Here is a 10,379-nt window from a genome sequence, read left to right as displayed (position 1 = left end):
ATGAGGGTACTCTTATGCTGCACTCTAAGCTCACTAAGGTACTATACTAATTTAATTAATTAATTTTCACATTAGAGTTGGACAAAAGGATATAGTTTTTGTGTTTGTTTGAAAATTAATTGTTTAGGTTTTGAGGTTTTTGCTCTCCGGGACTGATTTTAAATAATTTACTGGCTCGACTCACAATTTTCTGACAATTGCTCTCATTTATGCTCATAAACTTGATTTCCTAGTACCCCCTTTTCCCTGTTATTTACTTTGGTCATAAATCTCATAATGAAAATTGCAACTAAATCTTCCACATTTTTACATGGAGAGAAGGGTAAATCAAGCATGCGCATTTAGTTGATGTTCCTGGACAGTGGGCACTCACGCCTTCGTCCTAAGCTTGATAACTAGATGCCCTAGGTGGCTGGTGTTGTTTTTGTTGCTGATTCTTTGGAGTTAGCTTGATAACTAGATGCCCTAGGTGGCTGGTGTTGTTTTTGTTGCTGATTCTTTGGAGTTCTTGCCTAACTGCTAGGCAGCCGCTCAGTAATTTTTTTTCCTCCAATCCTTTTGTTGTACGTTCCTTTCACTTCACACTTGTAATGATTCTGAAGTCCGATTGTTTATCTGATTTGTTTTAAGGTACTTGTACGATATCCTAACCAAGGCCAGTGTTGTAAATAAGAGAGTTCCTCTACTAATTGTTTGCGACAAAACTGAGAAAGTGACTTCACATTCGAAAGATTTTATTCGCAAGCTACTGGAGAAAGAAATGTGAGACTTCGTTTCTTTTTTCCTTAAATTTCAGATTTGCCCCCTCCTTAGGCAATAATAGGATGAATTTATTCAAAGTTACATAATACTCATAGTTGGTTTGCCTCTTTGTAAATTATGTCTACCAATCACCTCAGTCCATGATGCTGCAAATTATATTATTTCATGTTTAATCTAAAATTACATAGTCTAACAGTAACTTGGAAATGCTTCATTTACTATTTCAGCCATTCCACTTTATATTAATTCACTATTTTCATTCTCTTAGTCACTCCTAACTAGGAATTCATGACTTTGTAAGTTTTGGTCATGTCTCCTTATGTTTTTTCTTGGAATTTGGGTAGTTTACCCTTCTCCCCCTCACAATATTGGTTATCGTTTCAAAATTGTTGGTGTTCTTGGAATAGGTTTTAGTTAGTTACATTTTTGTGGACAGATCAATTTTAAACGAAAATCTATCGGATTTTCCACTTTCACTGTCATTTTACGTTATATACTTTTGTAATAGATAAGCTAGAATGGGAGTCTTAATGAATTCTCATGAGACATTGGGTATTGAAAAACGCTGCCCTTTACCCATTATATATTAAGGTTTATCTTTTGTCATTCATTTTGGTCTTCTTTTTTCTTACGTATGTGGATTTTATTCATTGATAACAAGTTTCTTATTAAAATGTTACACTTCATTTGTTTGTTGTGCAGGATGGTGCATATATTCAAAGAAAGACTACTTTAAGTATGTGAAGATTGATAGTGTTTTTGGCACATAAATATTAGAATAGAGCTATTGTATTGTGATTGCAAGAGACTTTTTTTTTTATACTGGATGTAGTTTTAGAACCAATATTTTTTTTACTATTGAGATAATTGTAATAAGATATATGTATACATTGTTTTGAACTTATTTATTATGAAAATCTTATTATACGTTGTTCAAATTTATTAAATGCATAATATTAGACCAATAGTGATCATTGTCCTAAGCTCAATTGAAAGCGTTTTTATAAGCTCAATCGTAAGTGTTGTCATAAACTCAAATGAAAGCGTTGCCATAAACTCAATTGTAAGCGTTACAAGAATGAAAACTAAAAGCGTTGTCATAAACTTGGTAGTAAGTGTTGCTACAGATACAATTGGCCGGATGTGTTACTATAAGTGTAAGAAAGTGTTGCATTAGTTTTAAATTCAACCCACAATAAGATAATAAGTGTTGCCTTAAGTTGGCTAAAATTGTTGCCTTAAATGTGTAAATGTTGGCTAAAGTCGTTAGAAAACTGTTGCCATAGGTTAAAAGCGTTGCCTATAAAAAGCGTTACCATAGTTATTTATGGCAACAGTTTATTATAACTGTTGCCTAAATCCAGGAAATTGTTGCCATAGACTTATAGCAACGCCCCTTATTGGTAACGGTTTTTAAACCGTTGCTATAGGCCTATTACAACAATTAATTGATCTATGGTAACGGTTTATTGCCGTTGCTATAAGCCTATTTTGTAGTAGTGGAATATTTTGTATGATCTCTGTCTGTAAACCAAGTAAGTTGTTTAATGAGAAGAGGAAAGCCGTTTGGCACCATGTGTTTCATTAAACCTATCTCTATATTTCAAATTCATTGTCCTTTTATATATACATGCAGCCTCAGATCTGATCAATCCGAGACTAAAAACAGGTTGACTTTGCCCATTCCTTGATAAAATGCAAGAAATGACCAAATCATACACTTCGGGGAATCGTCCAGAATCCTCGGATTCGCGACACCTCGATAAACCTTGTTCGCAACAAACAGTCGCTCAAATCAAGTTATAAAACTTCGGCTCAGATCCATGGATCGCCAAAGTCATAACTGAGAGGCAGACTAGCGATCTCTTGCCCAGGTTTCCGAACCACAAGAGATCGGAAGAACAATTCAGACCTCTTAGCAGATCGACGGATTTGAAGAGTCTGGAAATTAAAGAGTCTCTTAGCAGATCTGCGGATTTGAAGAACTCGCAAAATTAAAGAGTCTCTTAGCATGTCTACGGATTTGAAGAACTCGCAAAATTAAAGAGTCTCTTAGCAGATCTACGGATTTGAAGAACTCGCAAAATTAAAGAGTCTCTTAGCAGATCTACGGATTTGAAGAACTCGCAAATTAAAGAGTCTCTTAGCAGATCTACGGATTTGAAGAACTCGCAAAATCAAAGGGTTTCTTAGCAAGTCTGCAAAAAAGAAGAGCTCGAAAATCTACGGATTCAAAGGCAAAGACTTAAAACTTCGAAAGTGCAAAAAATTGAAAAGAGGCAGCCAAGTAACAAACATTCATTTTTCATTCAATATTCGGGGGAAGTACAAATACATCAAACAACTCGGTGCATACCCGAGGACCCTCAAAAATTGAAAACAAAATGAAACAGTTAAAATCGGCAGCCATCAACAGACAATACCGGCCTACCGAAGTACTAAGAAAGCAAAAAGAAATAAGTACAACGCAGCGCCGAGGCAAAAGGGGGAAAGGCAAGCACACATTCGGAAGTCCTCAACTGGAACCAACCGACTCTGAGGAAGACGACTGCCTGAATCCCTAACTATTGGGAGTCTCAGAAACAGCCCCTGGGGGAGCATCTTTCGAAGAACCTCCAGCAGTGGTGTCACCTTCGGAAATCGCCTTCTGTGCCCGAGCCTCTGCAAGAGCATCTTGGCGTTCAGCTTCGGCTTTATCTCGGTCAGCCTGGCATTCCTCCAAGTGGTCCTGGGCCCGCATCCAGAGAGGAACCTTCTCATTCCAAGGGAAATGAGGCATGTGCTTCGCAAACATGCGCCGAGCACCCAGGATACCATTCCAATACTGTTCTCTACACTGATCGGCAGTATAGAGGTCAGCTCGGTCTTGCTCCAGCTTCCGAATATACTCATCCTTCTCTCGGATATTCAGCTGAAGAACGGGCACCTTGTCAGCTTGATTCTGAATCATCTCCCGATTCTTGACAAACTGCTGGAGCCTCGCCTCCGCATCCTTGCTCTCCTTATCAGCCGCCTCAAATTTAGACTTCATCTCCTGGAGAAGTCTATCCTTTTCTTCAAGTTCGCTCGCGAACTTGGTGGCCATATCTTTCTTCTCCTTGTCAAAGGAAGCTATCTTCTCAGCATCCTCTTCGACTCGGAAGGTGAGCTTGCCAACTTCGGCCCCGATCTTCCCAGCAATATCTCTAGCCTCGCGACTGTACTGGAGGTACAGTTGCTTGACTTCCACAAGCTCGGAGAATAGCTTCCCAGCCTTCTGGTCCAAGATAGGAATATCACGTGCATAAGCCTCCTGATATTTCTTCAGTTTTCTCTCCTCAACCGAGCTGAACTCGGAAGCAAACGAGGACCAGAAGACAGCCTGTGAAAGAGAAAAGGATAAGCAAAAATAGGAGAAGCATAAAACAAAGGGACAACCCAAAGAAAATCCCAACACTTACCTCATTCAGGTAATATTGGGCCATCATAGCTGTATTCCTCTCTTCGACCCCAGGAACCCTCCACTGCGGATTGGCCCGAAGCAGGTTCTCCCTAGCAGCTTCGGGACCCACCAGCAAACCCACATGAGCCAAGGGATCCTCCCCCAGGACCGAAGGCCTAGCATACTGAGCCATCGCCTCCCTCACTTCTTCGGGAATTCGCTTCAGCGGAACATCCGAGGAAGGGTCAGCATGAATCAGCCTATCCAGAGCCGAAGTAGAGGTAGAGCCCAAAGTTTCATAGCGCCTCTTCTTCCCCTTGCCCTGTTCGGGCTGCTCCTCCTCAGTAGAAGGGACAGTCTTCTCGGCCACCGAAGCCTCGGGAATCTCAACATCAGGACCCGTAAGATCTACCATCACCTTATCTGGACTTCTCTCCCTTTCGAGAGGGACATCAGCAGATTTCTCTTTTTCCTCGGCCACGATGGGGACATCCGAGCCAGGAACTGAGTCGGTCTCGAGCGCCTCCACCGCCTTGGTGATATCCTGGATCACGATCCCTGGAGGAGTAGAAGGCTTCAGCGGAGAAGGGATGGCAGTTTCCTCGGCCAACGGTTGATCAACGGGCGGCAGCTCCGAAACCACCACACTCTTTAACTTCTGCCCTGGCAGGGCATGAAGTGAAGAAGGTTCTTGGGAGGAGGCATATCTTCCAAAGCCGTTTCCTACAAAAGCGCATTCAAAGGTCAACTTCGGAAGAGAAAAAGATGGACTACAAGAAAGCTCCTGAATCAAAGCAATACCTTTTCCGAAGTCTGAGAAGCCTTCGCTTTCTTTGGATGCGCAGTAGACCTCAGAAGAGTGCTACCCTTCCTCTTCTTCTGATCCTAAGAAAGGAGATCGAGGGTCAATAAACCAGAAGAAAACAAAAGAAGGAATAAAGAAAAAGGTGAAGTACCCGGTTCCTAGATAAAGAGATATCTATCCGAGCCGGGGATGAAACTGAAGGAACGGCGCGCGGCACAGCGTCAGTCCCAGGACACTAAAAAGATGGTCCAGGACCAAGACGTTAGCCGATGGCCAACCAAAAAAGAGTAAAAGACGAATAAAAACCGAAGAGATAGAAACACTCACCGGATCCGAAGTTGTCCTTAAGGGAGGAAGCACGACTTTCACTGGAACAACTTCGGGAGAAGAAGCAGAATCAAACGGATCGGCTCGAACTTCAGAAATCCGAGCAACACCCGAAGGAGACAACATGTAATCCTTCAGACGAGGATTACGAGGATTCTCTTTCCCGAACTTGTACTCAGGAGTCGAGTCGTGAATAGTTCGCAGATCCAAAGAAATGCCCAGAATCTTAGGATCAAGACAACTGAAACCGTATTCAGCGAAAATAAATTACGAAACAAGTCAATAAATCGAAGAGAAAGAGAGGAGGCCAAACTCACTGAAACATGGTCCCAGCCGAAAGACACCTACCCCTGTCAAAAATCCTGCTGAGACCGGCGACAGCAAGAATGTCCTCCCGCAAGATGTAGTTAAGGTTCGGGAGCCAGCTAGACGGCAGTTTGTAATTATCCTCCCGAGCCAGAAACCACTGGAGGAGATCCACGTAGTGCTGATGATTCCGATCCGGAGCAGCCACCCCTACCATATCAGGATCAGGCCTCACGAACCACTTGGGAGGACGATAGAAATTGGGGTGCTTCGGATCCGTCGGCACACGAACGAGCAACCACTCCGTCTTCCATTTATGGTCAGAGCTGAGGTAAGGGTAAGCCGTAACATAGTTCGGCTCGCCCCTTCGTCGAGATTTTTTGTTGATGATGGTCCACCAGCCATACCCATCACCCTTGGAAGCATGGTTGAAGGACAGATCATGAAGATCTCTAAAAACGGAGACGGAGCAGGGAAAGTTAACAAAATCGCACACCCATCGAAATCCGATGATGTGCCTCATAGACTTGGGAGTAAGTTGGGCCAAACTGATGTTGTACGACACCAGGAGCTCGTAAATGAACGGATCCAAGGGAAAACGGAGACCATTCTCCAAGTGATGAGTGTACACAGAAATGAACCCCTTCGGCGGATGAGTCACCCGAGGACGCTCCTGATCGGGAAGTTCGCACCAGTACCCCAAAGCATGCTGGATTCCATATAGTTCTTCGGCCTTCCGATGATAGGCCCCCAGCTTCGCCTCCACTAACCAGTCACCACTGACTGATTTCTCCAACGGACCATCAATCTTGGTGGTCTCATGCAAAATTGGAGCATACTTACCCTTCGGATCAGCTTCAGTCCAATGAACTGGAAACTCAGGGTAAGGCCGACGGAGACCCGAAGAACCAGCCTTCTTACCAGAAGCAGCGCGTTCAGACCCACCAGATCCTCCAACAGCGCCATCTTTGGAGGCATCCCAACCAGTCGAACGTTTCTCCACCACCTTATCCGAAGGCCAGCCCTTCGAAGTTTTCGGTACCCTTTCCGAGGGCACCTCCTCCCTCTCACTGGAAGAACCAACGACGAACTTACTCTTGCCTTTGTTCTTCGCCATGGTTGCAAATTCTCGGTCCAGGGTTTAGATTGAGGAGTAGAAGAAAGAGCGAAAAAATAAGGGAAATTCACAAACAAGTTACCTTTTTCCGAAGCGGAATTCGCCGACAAAGTGAATGAGACAAGTTCCCGAAGATAAAAGCTGACTGAAATCCGTAGATCCGAAGAAACTCGAAAGCTGCGATCGCCGGAAAAAGAAAGGAATTTTGTGTGAAAGAGAGAGAAAGTAAAGGTTTGAAGGAAATCTTGCGCCTCGTATTTATAGAGAAAAAAGGGCGCACTAACTTCTTTCAAACCCACGATCTCCACGACTCAAAACAAGTCCCAACACTTGTCATCAATGCAAGTCGCCTCTTTTCAAAAAAGAGAGGGAACTTTTGGACTTCTGACAGCTGGAAACCCACCCATTTAATTCTAAATGGACCGGGTCTGGGGGGGCATGTTGTTTGGGCTCCCAATTGATATTCAATTGGGCCACTAAGTCCAAAGCCCAATGGCTCAAAACAGCAATATCAAACCTGCCACAAACCAACATGGCTATTCAGCCATCCACTAAGGCCCAAGGCCCAATAGCAATAAATGACCTATGGGCATTTATTATGCAAACACTATAAATAGGCCGCCAAGGCTCACACCTCAAGGTACGTCCAATTTATCGCCTTAAGACTACTCTTCTAGGGAACTTCTCTCTAGAATCCGAGCATCGTTCTTACTTAGGCATCGGAGGGGCTTTCCTCGGAAACACCCCCGAGGCTAGTGATTTTACTCTTGTGCAGGTGAATTCGGACTCGACTCATACAAAACAAGCAAGATCTTCAACACACACGAAAGGGCCTTCATTCGAAGCCCATTGTTTCCACCTTTACAACACCGGAACATCAACAAAACAATAAAATATACGGTTAAAAACTGCAGCGAAAGTCAAAGTCAACTTGTTTTCCAACGTGGCTCGCGTGCTGACGTCGGTTCCGTCTATTCCTGTGATGAAGCAAGACCATGTCACATATAGAGTACTCATGTTGAGCTGAGTTTCTTGCTGCTTCTTGCAATCTCGCATGAGCGATATGACCCAATACTGCCCGTCTGGGCCCCTTAGGCCCTTAAGGCCCATACACATTGATTATTTTTCAAAGCTAACTACTAGATTTGGTTTTCGGGCCCGTCTGATCAGGAATGGTGCGGATTATTAGCGGGTTGTGTTACTGACCCTATATGAACCCTAATCCTTTGCTCGATTGGTTACTCTGTTCAATAAACAGGTCTACTAATTATATATAGGCACGTAGTACTTGTTCCTAGAATGCTAGAATTAATAATTACTCGTATATCCTTATGCATGACATTTGTGATAGAATCGTTAATACAAGTTAGAGTATAGAGTGTTTGGTATAGAGTTTGTTTAAGTGATGGAAATGGAATCAATTTAACTATTTTCATTTTACCTAATGTTTGGTATGAGAGGAGTGGTAACACAATCCATTTTCTAATGGTAACCATTACTACCATTTGTTACCTCTCCCAACCCTATGGTAATAACATTGTATCCGTTCTGTATCCCCAATTTGTTACAAGTGATTCTATTCTTAAGGTATACCAAACAACTAATATTGAAAATAACTAACACTGCCCTTTCCCCTTCTAATTTATTTCCTTTCCATTTCATTTCCTAAGTTTATAACAAATATGCCCTTAGAGTTTCGTTACTATACTAACAACAATATTAAAATGATAACATATTATGATGTATGATGTTAAACGTTAAGGTCGCTGATTTGAGTACTTTACAAACGAAAGTCCAACTTTTTAAAATCTATTGGGTGACATAGATTTAGAGAGAATGTCACATTCTTCGTCACACATACTACTTTAGAAATATTTTTTAATATATAGTAGTACAAGTACTCTACTAAACATCGGGTTACCATGCCTAATGTTTATTTTTCGATGCAAGCAAGGAACTTCAATAAATAAATAGTTTAATAGTTACTACGTACAAGCCAAGTTCTATGGAAATCCATCCTCCAACAAAATCCGGAAGTTGTTCAAAAGAAACTAAGGATCCGTTTGGTAGGGCGTAAAACGTTTTCATTGTAAAATGATTTTCCATGGAAAATATTTTTCAAGGGAAAATACAATTACAAACTAGTTTTCCTTTGTTTGGTACCTAAAAGGAAAATGGGAGAAGATGGTGAAGATTAAGTGAAAGAAAGGAGAGAGAGGTAAGGAGGGAAGAAGGAAAAGTGGTTTCTGTTAGTTTCGTGGAGTTCCACAAGAGGGGGGGGGGGGGGGGTGAATTGATTTTTTGCAGTTTTATAATTTATATGCGATAAGGAACAGAAACAGCAAAATAGAGCAAGCACAATTTAGCGTGGAAAACTCTCTAGGCCCAATAGAAAAAACCACGGCCCCTTTGGGGACTTAAACACTTCTACTAATTAGGCAAAACAACTCAGTTTCTTTACAAGCCTAATCTACTCGGGCCACAATCTGCAAATCACCTCAGATTACAGATGACTAGGAACAACCCCTCATTGTTCCCTTCTCCCTATGAAACAATCCCTCAATTGTTCCAACTCACTGATCTCTCTTGAGATCTTTCACTCTTGCTCTAGTAAGCCTGACTCATGCTTAACATACATCAACTCAACTTTAATGAAATACAGAATAAATAAAAACTAAAGTAGATACGAAGATACAAGACCTACCAACCAATACTGCTCTAACTGGGAACAGGAACAGACTCTTAAAAATAAAGACTTTAAAGGTGATACCTGAAAGCTCCGGTTAATGCTAATGAGTCTGATAAAAAAACTCGAGATGATCTTTTGGTATATTTATAGTGATTCTGTGATTTACCCTAGAATCCTAGACTCCTAATTCTAATCAAATTAGGACTCTCTTAAAGATAGAATTCCATTAAGAAACTATTTAATCTTTAAACAGGTTTTACACCTATTCGGATTCTACTTACCATATACCTAAAGATTTTAATCCTCCTCGAACTCTTTCCAAAGATTATCTTTAATTGTTACCGAGTTAATTTAATCATATTAAAACTTCTTTTAATACGGATAATCATTTGGTCTTACACCTAGTGTATTATGCTAACTCTAAGAACTTAGGTGATGACTCTTTAAGACTACTGTTCCCAGACCTAGCAGTATGATCGATATAATAACCTTGTACCTTTTCGTATTTACCATATACTTCCTAATGCTTCATAGAAGCTTAATTCTTGCAGCTTCATTTGTAGGCCTTGACTTTGTCAACTTGTTCTATTGCTGCTTCACGGACTAATCTGACTTGTTCTCTTTCCTTCAAGGCTGCTTCATTTGTCAATCCATATTGAGAGTAGCTCTTTCACTTATAGACCTGTCATTCTAGACTATAGAATGTAAGCACAAATAAGCTTGTCATTATCAAAACTCAGGGATCAACAATTTCCCCCTTTTTGATGATGACAACCTTTTAACTTGACTGACAACATAACATGGTGATGAGCATGGAAACAGACATTTCGAAACTATAGCTTGAACCATGTATGAGTAAAATCAGAATGAACCAAGTTGCCAATATAGGAATCTCTTCCCGCTTTGGAATGATCAAAAAGAGGGGATGTGAAAAACGATTTAAAGAAGGAAA

This window comes from Spinacia oleracea, chromosome 4 (assembly GCF_020520425.1).
Source record: "Spinacia oleracea cultivar Varoflay chromosome 4, BTI_SOV_V1, whole genome shotgun sequence".
NCBI classification, from domain to species: domain Eukaryota; kingdom Viridiplantae; phylum Streptophyta; class Magnoliopsida; order Caryophyllales; family Amaranthaceae; genus Spinacia; species Spinacia oleracea.
Note: the sequence above shows the minus strand (reverse complement) of the source record.